We start from the raw sequence: 21,429 nt of genomic DNA, 5'->3' as shown, positions 1-21,429 counted from the left end.
ATTTTCACGCGCGGCAACTCCACTATGGGTCTGCGCGACGAGTGGAGCACGAGACGACGCGAGCTATCTCGTGCACGGGCGCCTAAACCTCTTGCGAAACCACAATCATGGCGGCGCCACATACGCGTGGAACGCTTCGGGAGACCCGTCTATTCGGTTCAAATATGTTTGCGCAAACTAAGCCTTCCGAGTTCCACGTACCGTTCCCCATAACCTTTCGATACATTGTACGTAGAAACTTAAATCGAGGAAGAGAAGAGAAACAGACAAAAAAAGAGAAGGAGAGAGAGAGATCATATAGACGACTCCTAAGTTTAAAAAAATCGCATGCGTATACTCCGCTAAATCCGGACTTAAGAAGTAATCCGTTACAAGTGACGGATTACAAGTAATCCGTTACTTTTTCATGTAATTTTATATTTATTACATTAATTTGTTTTCGGAAGTAATTTGTAAAGTAATTTCGTTACAAAACTTTGGTAACGGATTACTTTAATTACTCGTTACTTTTTTTTAAATATGAGCATAATACAGTAACTGGAGCAACACGAGCAGAACATTCAGCAGCATAACAAAAGCAAGTTCTACAAATAGAAAGAATCAGGAAGGGGAGAATAGCTGAAAAGAGAACACGATTTTTTGTATGACCGGCCACTAGAGCCACCAGAAAAACGGGCAAGGCATGTACAAATATACGAAAGACAGCGATGAAATGAGACAACGCCGAGTAGGCTCTCCGTCGCCTTCCATCGTGTTTTTTCTTCTTCTCCCGGGCAGGAGAAAGCTCTTCGAGTTTCTTTGTGTTTGTCTTTTACCGAATTTCAACCTTTTCAACTTCTTCGACGTCTCCGGCCACCTGCACAGACATCAAACGCTGGTCCGTACTCCCTCTGCTCGCGGGTGACAACTCACGTAACAGACGATGTAGCCTCGCGCTAGAGGTCGAATTCTCTCTGTCTTTGATGTGCGCTACTGTTTTCTAGCACGCTCTTTGGCATCCCCTATTCCCCTTCCCCGGCACAGAGAAACCGGTTAATGCAAACTGCATGGAGCGACCTCTCTGTCTTTCTAAATAAACCTTTTCTTCTTCTTCTTGAGGCACGGCTATAAAGCGCTTGGCGTGAGGCTAAGAGTATCATCTTCGAGGGTACGGACGACACCTTTTTTAGTTTACTTGTCTGGGCATGGCGTCCGAGTCCACTCCTCACTTTAAAGTCAACTGCCAACATAAAGGGGGGGGGGGGGGGGGGGAGGGGGTTAGGCCATCGAAGCAGTGCTGACAGAGAGAGAGACAGAGAACGCGTAAACGTGGTGTGATCCTTCATTGTTTTATCAGACCGATGGCTACCGCTTCTCTCGCTCTCTATGCCCTTCTTTCCCCTGGCCTCCACGAACATTGCTGTGAAAGTGAGAACCGATGGACGATCAAAAAACCCTAACCGCGACTTTATCTCTGACTGGTCGAGTTTTCGGTCATAAAGTGTCCGTCGTCTCCACGGACATCTCTTAATGAGAGGTTCAAAATTCTGGGAATTAAGGAGAACGGAAACCTAGAGTTTCAGTGTCTACTTTGCTTAGCAAAAAAAAAAAAACTTTGTCATTAGCCAGAACAACACTCTAATCTACGGAAATTCATCAAAGTACGCTGGGACACCACCATTCTGCATTGGCTATACAATGTAACGTTAGAACCAAGTTTTTCTTTTCTCGTGAATAACAGGCGAAACACCCGAGTCAAGATTGAGCTTTCGTAGATCGCTTCTTTTGCTCCGAATCTCGTAGCGGAGGTAGAAGCTGTTACTGAGCATGCGCACTGCCAGCTTTGTCTGCGCAATTCCAGGGATCATTTGCGGAGGTCGTAAGCTAGCGGGATGGCGGGTGGGTTTGCACATTTCGGTGCCTTGTCAGCCGACAGGTGAACAGAGTGCACCTAGACTCTTCCTATTAAAAACAATATTTTATTTTTACAAGGACTATCATCATACGGGAGTACGAGAAATGAAAAGTAGTGTTGTAGAACATTTTTGAAAAATATCCCAATTGATTCTATTGCTTTTTGGATAAGTGTACGCAAAAAGTAACCAGAAAGTAAGTTGTAACGTAACGAGTAAACTAATCCATGACTTTTCCTCGAAAATAATTTGTAACGGTAATTTATTACATTTGAGGCTGGGTAATTTGCAATTGTAATCCATGACATTTTTTCAAGTAACGAGCACAAGTCCGGCTAAATCGGGAAAGTTATGGGCGCTGCGTTCCGATGGAGACAATCAAGCATCGCCATTTGCATGCTGACTGGAAGGCGTCTCCGACTGGCGCATTTACAGCGTCCAATGGAAGCGGTCCCCGATTTACGCCTGGTGACGTCACCGAAGCGTGACGCTGTCGCCAGTCGCGATCCTGGCGGCGTCCCAACACCGGTGGTGCAGACTTGGGCTCGTTACTTAAAAAATGTAATGACTACAATTACAAATTACCGAGCCTCCAAATTTAGAAATTACTTTCACGTTACTTTTTCCGTACACTTATCCAGAAAAAATACAAAAAAATTGATATTGTTTATAAATGTTCTGCAGCATTACTTATCATTTATCATACGCCCGTATTATGGCAATCCTTGTAAAAATAAAACATTGCGTTTAAGAGAAAGAGTGTAGGTGCACTCCGTTCACTTGTAAGCTGACAAGGCACCAAAAGCTGCAACCACACCCGACATCCCGCCAGATTAAGGCCTCCGGAAATGATACCTCGAATTGCGCAGACACAGCTAGGGGTGCCGATGCTGAGTAGCAGGTCTTCGGCTACGAGATTCGGAGCTCAAAACTCGATCTGCGAAAGCTCCCTTTGGACTCGGGTGTTTTGCCTGTTATTCACAAGAAAAGAAAAACTTGGTTCTAACGTTACAATGTATAGCCAATGCACAATAAAGGTGTCCTAGCTTACCTTAATGTGCTTTCGTAGATTAAAATTTGTTCTTGGAAATGGCGATGTGTTTTTTTTTTTTTTTTTTTGGCAAGCAAAGTATGCACTGAGATTCTAGGTTTTCGTTCTCCTTAATGCCCTGAATTTTGAACATCTCATTAAGAGATGTCCGTGGAGACGACGGACACTGTATGACCGGAAACTCGACAAGTCAGAGAAAATGTGGCGGTTAGGGTTTATTGATCGTTCATCGGCTCTCACTTTCATACCAATATTCGTGGAGGCCAGGGGAGGGGAGGGGAACAAGAGAAGCGGTCGGTGGCCATCCGTCTTACAAAATACAGGATCACACCACTTCTACGCGTTCTCTCTCTCTCTCCCCTTCTGTCAGCCCTCCTGAGATGGACAACCCCCCCCCCCCCCCCCCCCTTTATGTTGGCAGCTGACTGTAAAGTGAGGAGTGGACTCGACCACCCTGCCCAGATAATTCAACCCAAAGAAGTATCGTCCGTATTCTCGAAGACTAGGCTCTTAGCCTTGCGCCGGGGGCATTTCAGCCGTACCTCAAGAGCGTGCTAGAATAAAGTAGCGCGCATCAAAGACAAAGAGAATTCGACCCCCTCGCGAGAGGCTATTGGCGAAGTGAGCGATCGAAAGCGTCGCTGTGGTCGGCCCACCACTATTGGCCGAATGCTGACTATGACGTCAGCGAAGGATTTCTCATCGACGGACATAAGAGGAATGTAAGAACTTCAATTTCGACGGTGTTGCTGGTGTTGCTTTGAGAGCGCTATGATTTCAGGCTTCCACCATGCCCATTACGAACACCATCGAACTTGTTGGTCACAAGGCAATGACGTCACGAAAGGTAACTTGAACGAAGGCGCCACCGAAATACCTCGCCTCTATTATCATCTGTTACGCGAGTTGTGAACCCGGGAATCAAGGGGGTACGGACCCGCGTGTGATGTCTGTGGAGGCGGCGGAAGACGTCGAAGAAGTTCGAAAGGCTGAAACGGTGTAAAGGACAAAAACAAATAAACACGAAGAGTTTTCTCCTGCCCGGGAGAAGAAAAACACGATGCAAGGCGACGGAGAATCTACTCGTCGTTGTCTTATTTTATTTTTGTTTTTCGGATATTTCTACATGCCTTGCCCGTATTTTCGAGGCGTTCTAGTGACCGGTCATACAAAAAAATCGTGTTTTCTTTTTGGCGATTCTCCCCATTTCCTGAAGTTTCTTTTTTTTTTTTTTTATTTCGTTGAACTTGCTCTCTTTATGCTGCTGAATGTTCTGCTCGTATAGCTCCAGTTACTGTATTATGCTCATATTTAAAAAAAAAAGTAACGAGTAATTAAAGTAATCTGTTAAAAATATTTTGTAACGAAATTACATTACAAATTACTTCAAAAAATGTAACGTGCTTGGCAATTACAAAATTACTTGAAAAAGTAACGGGTTCCAAGTAATCCGTTCCTTGTAACGGATCACTTCCCAAGTCTGCGGTGGTGTGTGTTGCAAACGCCCGTTCAGCTGCGGATTGTTCTCCCGGTGCACGGAAGTTACGGCAGCCCCGGGAGTTTGGGACGCCGCGTCGACCGCGACACTCGCGTTCGTTTGTGCTCTTCGCCGGCATTTCTACGACGAGCCGCCAGGACGTCCGACCGCGTGACACTCGGGCTTTTGAGGCGTCGTTCGTTGTGCACTTCAGGACCACTTTTGATGTATGGGACGGAAGGGGACGTTAAACACACCGGCCGGAGGCGCGTTCCAGGCACCGTATATGCCGCGTGCAAGTTCATAAGCTCACTGCGCGCCACGTGCGTTTGTTTACTCGGCAAACTCGTCCACGTGCTTTTGCTTACCCTCGACCTCAACCAATGACGGCGCGCGTTTGGCCGTTTCATCATCGCGCCTTCGCTGCGTGTTCTCTATGTCACCCTTTGATTGGCCTGCTCCTCCTTGCGTGGCGATGCGCCGAAGAGGTGTTTTGGAGCACTTCCTCGGGCCGTATTCTAAAAGTTAGTCGTCACGGCGCTCCTCGTTCCTGAGCGTTTCCACGCATGACGGACTAAACCAATCACGTGCACAGTGAATGCGCCGCGACCTGCGCTTCTTTTCTGTGGCTCTGCGGCTCTTTGTGCGACTCGACTGGCTACATGCGACCGTCGGCGGCGGTCGGATTTGGAGTGAAACGGAGTAGGGGACTGTGGGACGTATAATCGTAAAATATGACTCTCTTATGACCGTTTTACGTGGCTGTAACCATCTCATGAGCGGGGCCTCTAAACTCGTTAAACACGGAGTTGGGGGCAAAGTTGACGGAGCGCACCGATTGGCCCATCTAGGCGATGACTACGCGCTTTCTTCGCCGACGTTCAGTCGGCGCGCTCCGCGTACTGTCGGCTCCAACTTTGTGTTTGACGAATTTAAAACACCTAAAGTAAAAAAAAAGAAAACGCAGAGTTTTTAATATTGTTAGCTTCCAAAGAAATACTGAAATAAATATATATATATATGTGTGTTTTGAGCACAGAGGTTACTCCTTACGGCATATGGCCGTCTTGGTCTTAGTAACTAAAGCCTCGACCGTCTGAAGCCGCATGTTGCTATGAAAATATGTGTGGGGGAGGGCTACGTAGAATGCATTCAGCCCGCATGCACCAATGATTGTATTTCCATCCGATTCATAATTTGTACGACTAAGAAAAACTTCGACCCACATTGGTCGGTTTTTCCTTTTCTTCAAACACGCGGAGATTTTTGGGGATAATTGGTCAGCAGGCAAAAGGCACCCTACACGTAAGAAACAAGATTCAATATCTTTAATATATTAGTCCAATAAAGCCGAAGGCCCGGCGAAATTGCGTTACTTTGAATTAGCTAACAGCCCCCCACTCCCCACTTCCCCAACCATCCTCTCAGCACCCCCAATATCTTTCAGCTACTATTCAATCTTCTCCCAACTACAAAACAAAGCAAGCAGTCAGTATAAAGCTTTCTATCTGTTCGTCGCAATTATAATGCATATCGTCGCACGCCCAATTTCGGGCGCCGATGGGGGCCTCGCGCCGCATTCAAGCTCTGACGGCGTAACCAACGCACTTTGTTTGAGTTGTGGAACTTAGCGTATACAGCCAGAATCCATAACACAAAACGGGATCGTCTGGCCCCCGCTTTCGTATTACCCGGCGGCCGACCCCGGGAAAATTAAGCCTGCCGGCAGATAAAGGGCCGCAACAAGTGAATGACGGCATTATGCCTCATAACTGCGGACGCCTTAAGGGCCGTTGCATTTTTGGCCCTCTGTTTCGTTTTCTTGCCTTCGCCCGACGTGTTGGTAATCGATTCTTAATGGGGCGTGGGCCCCGTTTATCGCGTGGCTGTAATCAGAGGCGCATATGCGCTCCGGTAATGTGCGAAACGAGCAGAAGACTTCGGGCCTGCCCCGTAAATTGCGCTTTCCAGGAGTCGAAGCAACGCAAATGGCTGGTTTTTTGTTTGGTGATACGATGTTTTCTGTGATGGAATCTACAAAACCAGAGTGGAGCTACAAAGGGCAGTGGCAGCTTAAGAAATGTAGGGCGTGGTTTAATATGTTCACGCTCCTTGCTTTGTGATTTGTACTTTGGAGTTATAACCATCCAATATAGCCAACTTGTCAATGAAGCGGTGCTCGGGACTTGACACACACACACACACTACGGCGTTTCTTAAGTTGACATTGGGGATGTACTAACCCCCGTTACCTGAAGAGTTTGAAAAAGACATGCGCGGCATAAATGGTTTTGTTCGAAGCTACGCTCGACGCTGATAAGACGAAGGTAGGGATGAGAGGAGGGTTTACAAGAGATCCTCAATCACAACCCTGTCATTCAGATGGAGACTATGGTGGTGTTATCCTCAGCCATTCAACCCCCCCCCCCCTCCCCCTCTCCCATTTTTCCTTCGAAAAATATATAATAGCCATGCAAGGCGCAAAGTTTAAGGTAGGTGTCGGGAAGCTGTGTGCCGATACATATCTCAATTGCCATTTTCGGGGGACGATAGATATCACCTAACTTTGCATACCCCAATTATTCTTTTTATGTGCTTTTGTTGTTTAGTTCAATATGTGTTTTCTTTCTTGGGTTCGCGGTGTGAATAGCTCCAGTCTTGTTTTTTTTATAATCTTTATTTGTAACTTTCTTATGAACTACTATGTGCTAATTTTATTGTAACATCTTGTAAAAATTAGGTCGCCAAATAAGTTGTTTTAATTTGATTTTCTTCGAGTCAAAATTATACGTTTCGCTTTCTTTAGCCTCAAACAATTCGCAGAAAATGTTAAGCTTTGCTGCAGTTCAATTTATAAGCCTCCCTTTTTAGCTTAAAACAAGTCACGACGTTTTAGGGAAGCGTTCCTAAGGTGTGAGCGGGTACGTCTCCCGGTCATCGTGTTTCGGCGATGCACTTTCTTTTTTTTCGGCACTAAAAAGTCATAAAGGTTTCTGGAACCCTTTGCTCCACCTTAGAAACATAGCTCCGAGGCACGCACAATATCGAGCTTATAATGGCAATTCAGCAAGTTTCCTCCTCGGAACGATACTTTCCCCTGCCCCGTCGCCCCCTCCCTCCCGACAGCACTGTGTCGGCCGGGAACGCGATTTTCCTCGGGAGCAGTTCTTGTGGAACGTACGGTTGCCTCCGGCAGATGTAAGAAGATTGATTTTCGGGATGCAGAGTTTGCTTTCCGCGGAATTCTTTTCTTCTTTGTTCTCGTCGCTGCTTGCCTTTTTCCCTCGCAGCGCAGTCGTCGAGTCGTTTTTTTTTTTTTGTTTTTTTTTTGTTGTCATTTGTGTTTTTTGGGTTATTTGTTGCTGGCGTGTTCTAGTTATTCCCCACTCATACTGAACAACAAAAAGGTGTTTTCAGCGTTCTTTTTTATTTTTTTTTATTTTGCTGTTTTCGTTTTTAGGGCGAACTGCGATATGCAATAACTCAAGTCGCCACTGAAAGACCCTGAAGGCTCCGTCAAGACAACCCCAAAAATAATGAAAAAAAAAAAAATCTGGAATTTTTTTTTTTTTTTTTTTTTTTTTACATTTGGATGACGTATACCTTGAATTCTTTTGAAAGCTCATTTTAAAGTGCTGAGATTTGGGGGAGGGGGGGGGGATGGCTGCTTTCAGAAAACGGGACTGGAGCATGCAACGTTGTGGTTGGAAGCTCGTGCGTTTGCCCTATTGAAACGCTCTTTAAGGTATTCTTTTTTTTTTCTCTTTCTCTTTTACTTACAGTTGGAGGATCTCGGGTGCTTACGCAAGAGGTTAATTTCATCTTCTGAATGGCGATGACATAAGACGACATCGGGAGAAAACTTAGGAAATACATCGGTAAGTGTTTCAAAATGTTCTTTGTATACCTTTCTTCTCTCCCAGGTTCAGTTTCTTTATATATTTTTTGTAGCTAATACGTTTTTAATAATTTTAGTACAGCCTTGCATAGTCTGTGCACGGTTACTTTTTGCTCTAATTCAAACTGGCGTCTCTAATCTAACGCATTTCCTCTATAGTTCTTTTTTATAGTTCGGCAAATATAACACTGCACATGCAGGACTGCGGGAGATTCATTCAAACTATTGAGCCAGTTTCAGAGGGCGTTATGTGATCTTTTCCTACGAAGGCATCATCATTACGTGCTCAAAGTATGTTTCCAAACTGAATTTTCGTTTTTTATTTTAAAAATTGCACATTTTGGAAATCTTTGAAGTAAAAACAAAATGTATATTTTGTGACTACTACTGACGATGGGCAGACGGCCAGCATGCCTGCGTTCGTGAGTCACTCCGCTGCTCACGGAACAAGTCGTTGCGGTAGAAAGCGGCCGCGTGCGATCTAGCAGAACCGGCAAGACCCGTGGACGCACGGCAGGCTCCATAAATTACGTGGTATATAAACATTACTTAAAGATGCCTTGCAATCATATTTAAGCGTCTACCTTTTTTGCGGTTTCCACGTCCCTCGGGGTTCGGGCAAGCCAGCTGGCACGGAGAGAGTAACTAAATATCACTGCGTCCTATTTTAACTGAACGACGCGGAAACGTCCTCCACCGACGGGGGTGACAAGCGGTACCGAAAGCGCGCAAAATGTGACGTCTTTGGTCTTGGGCTTGCTACTGGTCAGAGCCGCTAAGAGCTTCTTTTTAGTCAAAATACAAAGTATAAGTAGCGCGAACCGTTTCAATTATTTATAAACGTAGTTTTTGTTCACGATTTTAGATCAGAAAGAAAACAAATGCAGTTAAGAATGTACGGAAACAAGAAATGACCCGTCGGCATACCTGCCACCAAGCGGTGAAAAAGGCGGCGCACACTAGAAAGGTCTAGTGGGATCAGGCGCTAACGCGCGGTGACCGTAGAAAGGTCCCAGATGTACGCGACGGCGCTGTGGTCATATCGACTGGAGGATCCGACCGGTTCCGAGCGTTCCCAAGGCATTCGGTGAGCAGCTTCGTTTTGCGGTTTAGCCTTTTGGCGGTATGGCAGCAGAAGTGGCTCCCGTTCTGAACTTATCTTTACACCGTGTTTGCTCTCGTTTGTGGCCAGTGAAGTGTCATGCCGAATTTGCGTTTAAGCGCGCAGCAAAGGCAGTAAGAGCCGCACTGGCTGCCCGCTTCATACAGCCTAGCCAGAACATGCTTTAGTGGCGGCCTCTCGAGCCGCCGACGCGGAGTGCGGCAGCCGTGATCGCTTGCTGAGATCACTACCTTTCCGCTAGTTCACGGCCACTCAAGAAACCAAAGACGTCTTGAAGAAGGTTGTTTTTTGCTTGTTTTTGTAATTTTAATTTGCCTATGACTTATAAAATAAAGCGAAATTCGAGAAGAGAAAAGTTTAATTAAGTTACTACGTTCAGTACGCTCAGGTTAAGTGCAAATTAAGAAACAGTGAAAAAAGTCCTTGCGGGTCCCTTTAAACGCATAGAGACCTAAAATATTATTAAAAGTTTACAAATTTCAGTTAAAGTATTTATTTACAAAATAGAACATACAATAATTTTAGTACATTTTACACAGTAGCGCCACCGAACGGAGGATATCAGGCGCAAGTATTTCTATGGTGCCTGGAACGCGTCTCCGACTGGTGTGTTTACCGCGTCCAGAAAAGTGGTCTCTCGATTTCCACCTGATGACGTCATACAACTGCCATGGTGTCGCCGGTTGCGATCCTGGCGGCGTCCTAACAGTTGTGGTACATATGGCAGACGCCTGTTCTGCTGCAGGTCGCTCTCCACTGTGACAGTCCACGGAAGCTAAAGCAGCCGGAAATTGGGACGCCTGGAACGCCGTGACGACAGTGACACTCGCGTTCGCTCGTGCTCTTCGCCAGCATTTTTACGGCCAACCGCCAGGATCGCGGCAGGCTACAGCATGACACTCCGGCTTCTGTGACGTCATTTGCTGTCACCTCGGGACCACTTTTGATGTATGGGCGGGATAGGACGCCAAACACTCCAGTCGAAGACGTGATCCAGGCACCATAGTATTTCGGCCGTGAATCAGTTTGAGTGTCCTCTCTTTACGTTTTACTATATTACTTTATGCGGGGACGTTTTCCAAGTGTTCGTGGCACGCGTATATTCTCTAATGCCGGGCTCACACTGATGATATATTATACAAGTGACAGTCTGCAGAGACCAGTCACCGCGATATCTGTAATTCGAATGCCGCGTGTCAGGTTTGTCCTTAGACTGGTTGTTGTTCGGCATTCGAAGCACGGATCCCGTGGTGGCTCGCGTTCGAATCTGGAGGGCTATGTTGCACGTTTTGGACTCCCAGGAGACTAGGAAGAAGGAAGTGACGTCAACAACGCTCTTTGGATGTTGATTGGTGGAGTCGTTGATGACGCGTTGCGTGGTGCTGCCAACATTATTAGATTAGCTAACTTACGGAACTGCTCATAGACGCTGCATGCACCAACAGTACCCCCCCCCCCCCCCCCCCCTCACTCACCACGGCTCGCCAAGCGTCGCTCGACGTGCCGCCGGACAGCTGCTTTGGTAACTGCAGCGTGTTCTATGGGAATCGGGCACGGTGAAATCGGGTCGGGATCGCTGGGATCGTTACGTACGTTTCGAAGCACGGCGTCTAGATGGAGCTTCATCTCTGCTCTTTGGAACGCACAGTTATGAAACGAAAATCTAGATGGCTCTTCGAACGACACTTGGCAGATTAAGGTGAGTGAGGGGGGGTACCCCCTTCCGCTTGAGTTCCACAACTGGGGTAATCTAGTAACGTTGGGTGCTGCTAAGATACGTTCATTCACACCTACGTCACTTCCTTCTCCCTAGTCTCCTGGGAGTCTAAAACGTGCAACATAGCCCCCCTGTTTGCAATGTCTCTTTTGTATGATGTATCCGTGGTAAGAGGCTCGCTAGAGGCGCTTTTATTTTCCTCACTTTTCGGCAGTGCACGTGCTATCCACGCGATTATGATTTATTTTCACAGTGCATTGAAGCCTGGCAAATTCCTCAGCAGAGAAAATTGAAGTATCCTGAGTTTGGGTTGGGAACTAATTCCACCAGGCGGTGATACCCAAACTTCTCGCTGCGAATAAGCAGTGTGGCCCCAGATTAACGGTTGGGGAGTCTCGCGTCCATCTCCTAGGATCGTCAATATAATCCCCCATAAACCACGATTTTTCGTCCGACACCCAAACTTTATATTAAAAACCGAACATGTAAAAAACAAAAACAAAAAAAAAAAACTACAAAACGCCCCGAATAAGGTAAAAAGTCGAAAACACGTAACACTAATTATAACAGAACCTACACCCTCATAACTACGGAATCGCTTTTTTCATACAGACTGGGAGGGGTCCTTACTAGGCCCCTGCTTTTGGTACGCAGAAATTATGTGGTACTCAGTTAGTTATGCTTCAAAAGTATCCCCGAATAAAGCTGGAAACTACTACCATGTGACTGGAATGCTTCATCTATGTTAAGAAAGACGCAAGTTTCTTCTTTCTTTTTTTTTCTCTTCTTTTTTTTCAGGTTGATGAGGAAAGCGCTCTAAAAAGACGCTTGTGGGCTCGTTTTCCTGTATAATAGAAACACAAAAATAATCAGTCCCGGCAAAGAAAACACACAAAAACAATCCCGATGAACGACGGAACTCGTAATACCATAAGGCTAGAAAAAACTTTATATGCGCACAAGGCCAATATGCAAGTGGAACGTCATGCTGGTTGTCCATGGGCACATCGCGTTTTGATTGCTCCGCTCGTATTCTGAGGTACGTCATTCGCTGGAATACAGATATTTGTAATGGCGTGTTTTGCAGACATTTATTTTTGGTGTGCAGTTAAATCAGAAACTCGTGAGTTAACTTTTCAGTTTACTCACGTATCTTTCTTTTTAGAGCACATAATCGGCTCAGTAGACTTCCTAAAGCGTTTCTGCTACACGAACCTCAAGTGCTTTGAGGTCGCTTTTGCAGGCTATGAGATCGCGCTCGCAGTTTTTACTTTAGGGATCACGTAACCCCAGCGTTTCTCAAACTGCGGGTCGCGACCCCAAAGGAGTCGAAAGAGATTCGCGAAGAGCGTCGGGCACTTGAAACAAATCCAAAGTTGGCTTCTCTGCACGCGTGACGATTTACAGGTCGCAGCTCAACGTCCAGCCATGAGTGAGAGATACGCCATCGTTTTGAGAATCTACGCTTTAACAAACAAGCTCACTCTAGTCATTAGGAACAACTAGTCCTGCCGGCTGTGTATTTTTTTTTTATTTCGCAATTTTTTCTAGCTTAATTATTTCAGTGTGATTATAACAACTGAAAAACATGTCAATGTCAGTTTTGTGTATTGTTGTCCCTACACTAAAATCGAAAAGCTTGTGACATTGCAAAACGTTGAAGGAAAGGGGAAGGGTGGGGGGAGGTTGCGAAGCGATGTTTTATATATTTGATGAGTCGCAGGGTAGAAGAGGTTGGGAAGCGCTGCGTTACCTCATAATGTAATGCAATATCTGCAATTTTACTTTCAATGGGTGATAACATACAAAGTCGGCGCCCAATGCTGACTGTATGAAACATTTTTCTGGTGGAAGGACCAAGTCAAATTTGGGGGTTTTCACGTGCCAACGAAAGACCTCTGGCAGGCCCAAGGGGAGGACTGGGAGCTAATTTCGACCACCTGTGGATATTGACGTGCAACCGAAAGCTCGGTTACACAGCGACTTTTCCGCGATATGCCTCCGTCAGACTGCTTGCACCTTGTCCCGGATTCAAACACCCAACCTTGGAATCTGTAGGCCGGCCTTTTGCCTCGGAGCCACCGACGTGGCATCTGGTGGAAGGAGGCCTTGATAATTTAGTTTTTTGTGATGGTCCACCGCGGGGAACAAATGAATGAACTAAGTGGCACAGTCCCACCATATACTAGAGAAGAAGGAGGTCGCACTTGCCGGTCAATGTGCTAAACGGTGAAAGGTATTTCTGTTTTTTTTCCTTGACAAATTATTTTGCATCTATTAGCCGAAAGTTAGAGGAGCTTAGATGCATGGGAATGATTCCTCTGTACAAGGGTTGAGTATCGGCCTTATGAGGTAAATTTGATGTTACGTGGACAGAGTTTCCACAGAATCGCAATGCTGCATACGAACCCGTTTTCGTAATTGAGAATTTTTTAATGTCCCTTAAAGGCGGAATCAAACGACTCATACATCCTACAAGCGACAGTCTTCCAACACGAGTCACCGCAATATATGTGGTTCGAGAACCCCGCGGCAAGTTTTCTCATTAAACTCGTTGCCATGCGGCATTTGAAGCACGAATCTGGCGCTGACTCGCGTTCGAATCTGTACTGTCTTTTCATGTCTAAAAATATTTCCAGCCTCGCCATTTCCCGAGCTCTCTCCGTAGATTACAGCAATTGCCTCGCCCAAATACTTTACGGAAAGGCAGACGCTCCAGATTGCTTAGAATGTAGTAGTAGTTACATGTATGTTACTAGCTTAGACAGGACAAATCTGAAGCCGCCGGTGTGGAAGTCTAAGTGTGTTTGCCGGCAGAATACTGGATGTCTTGGGATCCCCGACTGTTAAAGCCCTCCGTGTCATGTATCGATCAGCCAGGCTGCGTATGGGTGGACAGTTGATTGCTCGCAGCTAATCAAGGGATAGCTGACTGACTTGGATTGGTTAATCACAGAGTGGAACACTTGCGTTCTTCGAAACATTGTCCAGGAGCTGACTTCAAGCTAAAGGCATGTGTAAGTTCCGAGCTCATATTAAAATGTAACATTGTTGCCCAATATTTCTCGGGACTTAAGGTGTTATTGGTTGATTAAGAAATATAAAACGTCTTTATTAAGTAAGTGATAAAGGCAGTATTACCTTTGAAGCTGATTGGCATTAAGGACCTATATGAACATTATTTAATCTTTATTTGCGCAGGGGCAACAAGTATCTTAAGAGTAAACTATACATATTAACGGCATTAGCGCACACGTATGAGGAAGAGAGAAGGGACAGAAAAGAGCGCTACTCACAACTGTATTTACAAAGATGAAGAAAAGAAAGAACATCGTCCAGCTCCCCATAAAGATGAAAAAGGAAGAAGAGGAAGCAGAAATATAAAACAGGAATATAAAACACAAAGTCGGGTGTTCCCTCGCGCGCACAGGCTTGATACACTGGTTGTTTGATTAAACCCTAAAACCTTTGTTGGCTGTGCCTTCGTTGTCGTGGTGCAGGGTGTGTTTGCATCAGTCTTCTCTCGCGCCTGGTCACCCGTGTCAGAGGGGAAGACGAACACATCATCCATGGTCGGCTGCCGCTGGGTCGTCGTGCCTGATGTCTCGCGGCACCCGTGACTCATGCGAGCTCTGCATTGTCCGTGTTAAAAAGTCTGTTTCCTTGCTTGTTAAGGCTACCGATGCAACACTAATGCATTTAGTAGCTGCGGATATGATGTAGAAGGCTTCTACCACCTCGCGGGTCACTTTATCCTTGTGCCTCTCTAGGGTTATTGTTTCCCCGAACAGCGGATTACAATTGCACTCTTTGCAATGTGTTGCAAGATGGCCTCCCACTGTGGCTCTCAAAGAATAATCATGCTCGCGAAGTCGGTCATTAAGACACCTGCCTGTTTGACCTACGTAGATCTTGCCGCACGAGAGTGGAATCTTGTATACCACGCCTGAAGTGCACGGAACAAAATGTTTAGCATGTTTTTTTGTGCACCTGTGTCTTGTGGCACCTTCGGCTTGCGAGTTGACTATGGAGCAAATTTTGCTGATTTTTTGCGGGGCTGAAAATACCACTCGGACCCCATACCGACTTGCCACGTTCTTTAAATTGTGTGACGTCTTGTGAAGGTACGGGATTACCACCAGTCTTGTCTTTCCTACATCTTGTTTGTTGGCTTGGAGGCCTTTTGCCCTTTTCAACAAGGTGTCCACTACATTAGCCAGTAGTGGTAACGGATAGCTGGCTTTTCTGAGTCTTTCAACCTGCATCGAGAAGCTGGCTTCCATTGTGTGGCAACATGATTTCTTGAGCGCGGATCCCAAACATGTCAGAGCAATGCCCCTCTTGACGATCTTAGAGTGAGCCGAACTGAAATCCAAAATTCGTTTCTTGGAGCGTGAAGAGTACGTCCAGCACACATGCGTATCACCTAAGTGAAGCGAAAGGTCTAAAAACTGGAGAACGTTTTCCTTCTTCCTTTTTCATCTTTATGGGGAGCTGGACGATGTTCTTTCTTTTCTTCATCTTTGTAAATACAGTTGTGAGTAGCGCTTTTTTCTGTCCCTTCTCTCTTCCTCATACGTGTGCGCTAATGCCGTTAATATGTCTAACTACCAACTAGCCCAGTTATCAACCCTTTTACAGTAAACTATACACCATTCTTTTATTTACAAAGCCTCAGACCATGAAGCGCACTTTCGTCGCTTCGGAAAATGAGCAAATGACGCGACATAAGTACGAACACTGAAAATGGAACCGACCAGGAGCCCTTTTTCTGGAAAGGTCTATATATCAAAATATCATCGCTTACAGCCTAGCTGTAAGCTATGGTATTTTGTTGTATAAACCTTTTCAAAGTATTTTTTCAATATTTTTATGGTATTTTTCATGTTTTCCTTGTGGTATTTTAAGATATAGACCTTTAGAAGCAATACAGCGTAGCTTTTGTTACAAGTTATGCAGAATAGTGGGTTCAATTAAGACTGCATGCAAGTTGGAATGTTGTTGGTTCTGATGCGCACTAAGGTTTTACGCAAGAAAACACAAGGACAAAAACTGACAGGCCACACAAGTCTCGCCCTGTGTTGCCTCTCACTTTATGTCCTTGTGTCGTCAGCGTAAAACCTCAGTATGTAACTAATTAACGTCCCCCCCCCCCCCTCAAACAAAAAAAATTGAAAATCTAAGTTGATGCGTAACTTATGCTTCTCGCCCTACGGCAATGTAAAACGGAAGTAGTTTGTGTTTTCGAAACAGAGAGAGAGAGCGGCGCAATAAACACTGACGAATAAAATTTATCGGGAGAGATGGGGCTTTAATATACAGTGGAGATGTACGTTTGCAGACTGCTTTAAATCTGGAACCACACTACTTTTAATGATGTGCAAAAACTAATTTGTAAGCCATCAAATTGAATTTCTTCGCTCCTTTGACCGTACAAATGAAGTGCCTTGGACGCACGCTGGAACATGCAGAGACCGGAATCCTCTGCCAGCGTCGCCACGTGAAAAGTATTTCCAGGTCAATCCTTCTGCTCTGTCGTGACATTAGTAAATGTCAATATTTTTTGTGTGTGTTTTTCGATAATCGGGTTTGCAGTAGAAATACGTGAAGATCGTTTCTGTAGAATCAAACGAGTTAGTTGGACTCTACTTAAGGCCTAGAACTCATTGGGATTCAAAGGCAGGCGATGCGATCTATTAAATAAGCGTAACCTCCTATATGAGAGGCTATAAAATAAGCTTAGGTCAAAAAGCACTAGGTTCAATTAAAAAGCAATAAACACTCGGTCAAAGAATATGCCTCACGAAGAGCTGGAACCCTTTATTGTGAAAATTAAGATATTCAGTCCCCTAGTGTCAAAGACAAAGAAAGAAACGCTTTTAAATATTTTTCTTCGCGTGACCTTTGTAAACCGCACAAACCTTGACGTGAGCGCTTCTTTAAAGCGGTCGCTTTATGGGGCACACAAATCCAGCCGCATAAGTACAAAATCTCTAGGTCGCTCAGCCTGTAACCCCTAAACGATGTTGAAAAAAAAAGAAAAATGGCTACCGGCGTTTCGGATTTACCCCTGGCTAACTACGTAGAAGCACTGTGCGCTGCTGTCTGAGCTTCGTATATATTTTTTATTCTTTATTTATTACCTGGATAACACGATGCAGTAAAAAAACGTGATGAAAAGATAGTGAACAAATGCAAAAGACAGGTACACTGGGCTAGCAAAAACACGCGAGGTTAAAACGCTGCTTGCCAGTCTTTTGGCGGTAAGCCGTAATGATTGAGGTCAAAAGGCTCGTAAGGCAGCCAACTCGTCCAAAACTCGCAACCACTCAATGTCACTGTTTCGCTAAGCGTAGCATTCTTTGAGGCCTTTCCTACAATCTATAAAGTAGTCGCGAACAAAACAGGCACCAACTTCTGTGTGACGCCCCGCCTTTCGGCTTTTCCATATACTATGGAGACCCAGAAGCATGATTAAATCACATGGCACTGGTTTACTGTCAACCTGTAAATTAGTGCCATGTTGCGTTCTAAGGGAACTCCCAGATTCTTATGGGGAACTTTTGACCAGTTGATATTTTCAAAAAACCCTAGAGTATTCATTCACTGGCCGTGCCATATTACGTAGCACTTCGACCAGTTTACTGCACATGCGGTACCTTTACAAAAACTCCTCGTCACTTCCACTACTTTAGTGGATCTCTGTTTATCTGAGAAAACTATCGCTATATCGTCCGCGTATGAAAATAGTTTTACTTCACTCTGATCAAAAGTAAATGCCTTGATGTCTGTGTGTACATTCAAGAATGTAGCGGCAGAAAGGCTTCAAGTATATTGCGAAAAGCAAGGGGGACAAAGGGCATCCTTGCCGCGCCGAAGAGAGGACGTCTACCTGGCAGCTAACTTCTTTGTTGACAACACGTCTTGCTGAGAAGTTAGAATAGGCCATTTTTACTTGCTGGAGTAGAATTAAACCAACCAAAGCCGCTATGTTCCAAAAGGCACAAAAAAAAAAAGAGAAGTTCATGGCACACACGATCAAAGGCCTTTTCCAGGTCTAGCTGGATCATTGCTCTTTTCCGATATTCCAAGTCACAAACATACAGTACACTATCTAGCGGTGTGTATATTTGTGCATAAACTGCACCCTTTAATTCCGCATGCCTGATCTGGGCCTGCTAATATATATATATATATTTTTTTTTTATGTCAGATTATTGTTTATCGCAATCATCTCTCGGTGACGCGGCGTGCAATGCCTTATTTTTGCTATCGAAATGTGACACAAAATTATTGCACTTTACTTTTTTCTAAATTAGCGTGATAGAAAAGAGGAAAATATTTAGCTAGAAAGTTTTTAGATGACTAGTTTTTGACGCATCGGTCAATTTGGGCGCCCTAGTCGCTTTACCGTATTTTAACTTGCCCATAACATTACAACACAACCATTTTTACAGCGAACTAAATATTTTATACTCTAGAACACCACGTTTTATACATTTTGACGTGGGGTTTATAAAAGCTCTAATTCTTAACAAATTTCTTACATAGCTTAAAATATTGGAGGGATCTGAGTTATAACCATATTTCTTACGATTTGCCTGCATGTAAGCAAGCAATACTTATTAATAGGATGTAACGAAGTCATCCTAGCTTCCCAAAAAAGCTCCAACGAATACCAAAGTTTTAAGAAAAAAGTTATATTCTTTGTTGACATCATGTAGATACTCTACGGCTAAACAAAAGTGAACGAATGTCCAAATAGCCGCGATGACGATTGTGGCCGCCTCAAAAGCTATCGAGACGATGGTCCCGACCTTTGGATGACAACTGAACACTTTCCTTTTCAATCAAATCTTGGTTGAATTTGCATTTCATTAAATCGAACACGTATTTGATCTCAGGACACCTTGCCAAAGGAATTCTTGAGGCTCTTCCTATGTACGTACGTTTACGCCGACTTGATCGCTCCGTATATCTCGAAAGAGGCGTGGTTAATTCTATTTTATTACTAGGAGCTCAGAACGGCACAAAAATTACAGCGAAAACAAAAAGACTAATCACATATTTTGTTTTGCATTCCTTTCACCCTCTTTGGGTTTTGAAATCACAAAAGGTTAAATCTATATTGTCACGGGTAGTGACCAAAAAACAGAAAATAAACAGGAAGAAATAAACGTTTAATGTGGCGAACTTTGCCAAAAATAAAAGGGCACAAAGATAATAACAGGCGTCGCGGGCGTCAAAGTCGGCGTAGCAGCACAGTCGAACGCTGGGGCGAAACTGCCCCCGCTCGCCTTGCGGAATCCCTTATGTACCCTCGTGGGTTTCTGGATCGTTCGGCGTAGAAGGTTCGGCGCGTAGAACATTCTGACCTCGAACAAGCCCGAACATGATTCTCGAATTTACCAGAACATTACTTTACTTTACTTTCAGCGTAGAATTTACCAGAACATTACTTTCAGCGTGGAAAGCACGCGCGATAACCGTTAGACCACGAGCGCGCTGCCTTCTCGGTCAGCTGCGCTCGCGGCAATATCGTCTTCGGTTCCTTAAGAATCTCACGTGCCGTACATCGGAACGTCATAATGCTTCTGACAGACGGTGAGGCGCAAAATATTTCCGGAAAGTTATATTTTGACTTCACACAGAGGGCTAACATAGCGTTCGCATTCGGTTCGTTGGCTGAAGCCCGGTGCACATAACTCGATTTTGGTGTTGAATTCGCTGTTGCGACGTCGAACACCGCAACCTCCCAAGTAATTTGTTTTTTTCCGTACGAGCGACGTTGCGATTCCGAAATCGCAAGTAATATTGCACCACCGGCTTAACGCCAGTAAAAAAGGCGGTTTGTCTGGTATGAAACGTTATTCGCAAATAAAAATAAAGCCACAAAACAACCTTTTGTGTATCTTTCTTTTTCTACCCTGTCTCCGGTCAAGTTATGTCAACTTTTCAACGGCCCGCCAGCGCGCTCACCATTCTTTCAGATATGCCGACGGTTTCGAAACACAAACATCGGTTTTATGCTGCTTCCGAAAATACTTTAAAAGATGCACTTGGGGGATCCAACGGGATCCGCTTTCTAATCGACTTCTCGTGCTCATCACGTGCCTTCGAAACAAGTCATCTTTCAACCCAGGAGCACACTACTCCTTACAACTCGCATTAGGCTCCCATATTTCGTGGCCACTCTATCCCAGATTGCTCCAGTGTCTACTGGACACTGCCTGAGGCCGACGCAATTACTCCTCGATGTCCCTGAGTACGAGACCGAGATTCCAGCGCCGCTCTTGCGGTGCGCCGACTCAGCGGGTGACGAGTTCGGGGCATACGCTCGCCACGGCCGTGGCACCGCTGAAAAATGAAGCAACGGCACCACTCGAGCGAGCGGGTGGATGCCAAGCAACTTTCTCCAGCATGATGAATGATGCCGTCGCGGTTCCTCCTTGGCAACGACGACGACGGCGGTGGCGAAGGACGCGGTTCGGCGACACTCCCTGCGAGTCTTCCATAAATCACATATTAGGCTGTCCTAGGTGCTACATAGAGCGAGAAGTCAGTGAGCACTTTGTTCAACGACGGAAGACTGAGCCGCTACTGCGCTACTTTTTTTTATTCTGTGACAGCAGGAGTTGATTTTAGATTTCAAATTGGAACGATTCTAGTCATTTCGAGCGTTTGTTCAATTTCAAACGAAGTGGCGAAGGCGAGCTGCCAGATTGATTTATGACGTCCTCTCCCTACTACAGCAAATGCCTCGATGAATCAGCTTTCCAGGTCGATCAGTTGACGTCGCAAGATGTGGAGAAAAGACTAACTGAAGTGTACAGTACGTGTCATAGGCGCTCGTGATTTTGAACCTATAAAGCAAAATCGGCGTACTTACTTAATGGGCCACTCCGCTCGAAAACTAAACCGAAATAAATGACTGGTATCGCTTTAGTGGCACAGAATATAATCACAGCCTAAATATTATGTCGAAATGAAGCCGCGTACCCCACTAAAACCAATTTTAAAGGCGCGACCAGCTGCTCTTTAGCAAGCAGCAACCGGGTTAGCATTTAGGCAGGGAACACTGGCGCAGCGCCCTTGTGACGTCACGTCGGGGTGGAGCTGGGGCTGAATGCAACGTTAATAGATCAGCTCGGTTACGGAACTACTCATAGACGCTGCATGTACGAGCAGTACCCCCCCCCCCCCCCCCCCCCCTCACTCACCAATACTCATCTGGCGTCGCTCGACGCGCCGCGGGACGGCAGCTTTGTTAA

At 45.3% G+C, this 21,429-nt stretch overlaps 1 protein-coding gene across 1 annotated transcript in view; it reads left to right on the top strand.

Moving 5' to 3' along the window:
- LOC8043871 (dopamine D2-like receptor) overlaps nt 1–21,429 on the top strand; it is a 1,482,298-nt gene that overhangs the window by 290,088 nt on the left and 1,170,781 nt on the right. Inside the window, exon 2 of the mRNA XM_042289826.1 lies at nt 8,203–8,298. The gene's annotated coding sequence lies outside the window, so the exon portion shown is untranslated. The remainder of the gene's footprint in view (nt 1–8,202; nt 8,299–21,429) is intronic.

Source organism: Ixodes scapularis, unplaced genomic scaffold (assembly GCF_016920785.2).
Source record: "Ixodes scapularis isolate PalLabHiFi unplaced genomic scaffold, ASM1692078v2 PGA_scaffold0__279_contigs__length_252992795, whole genome shotgun sequence".
Classification (NCBI taxonomy): Eukaryota; Metazoa; Arthropoda; class Arachnida; order Ixodida; family Ixodidae; genus Ixodes; species Ixodes scapularis.
This window is presented reverse-complemented; position numbering and strand designations above follow the sequence as displayed.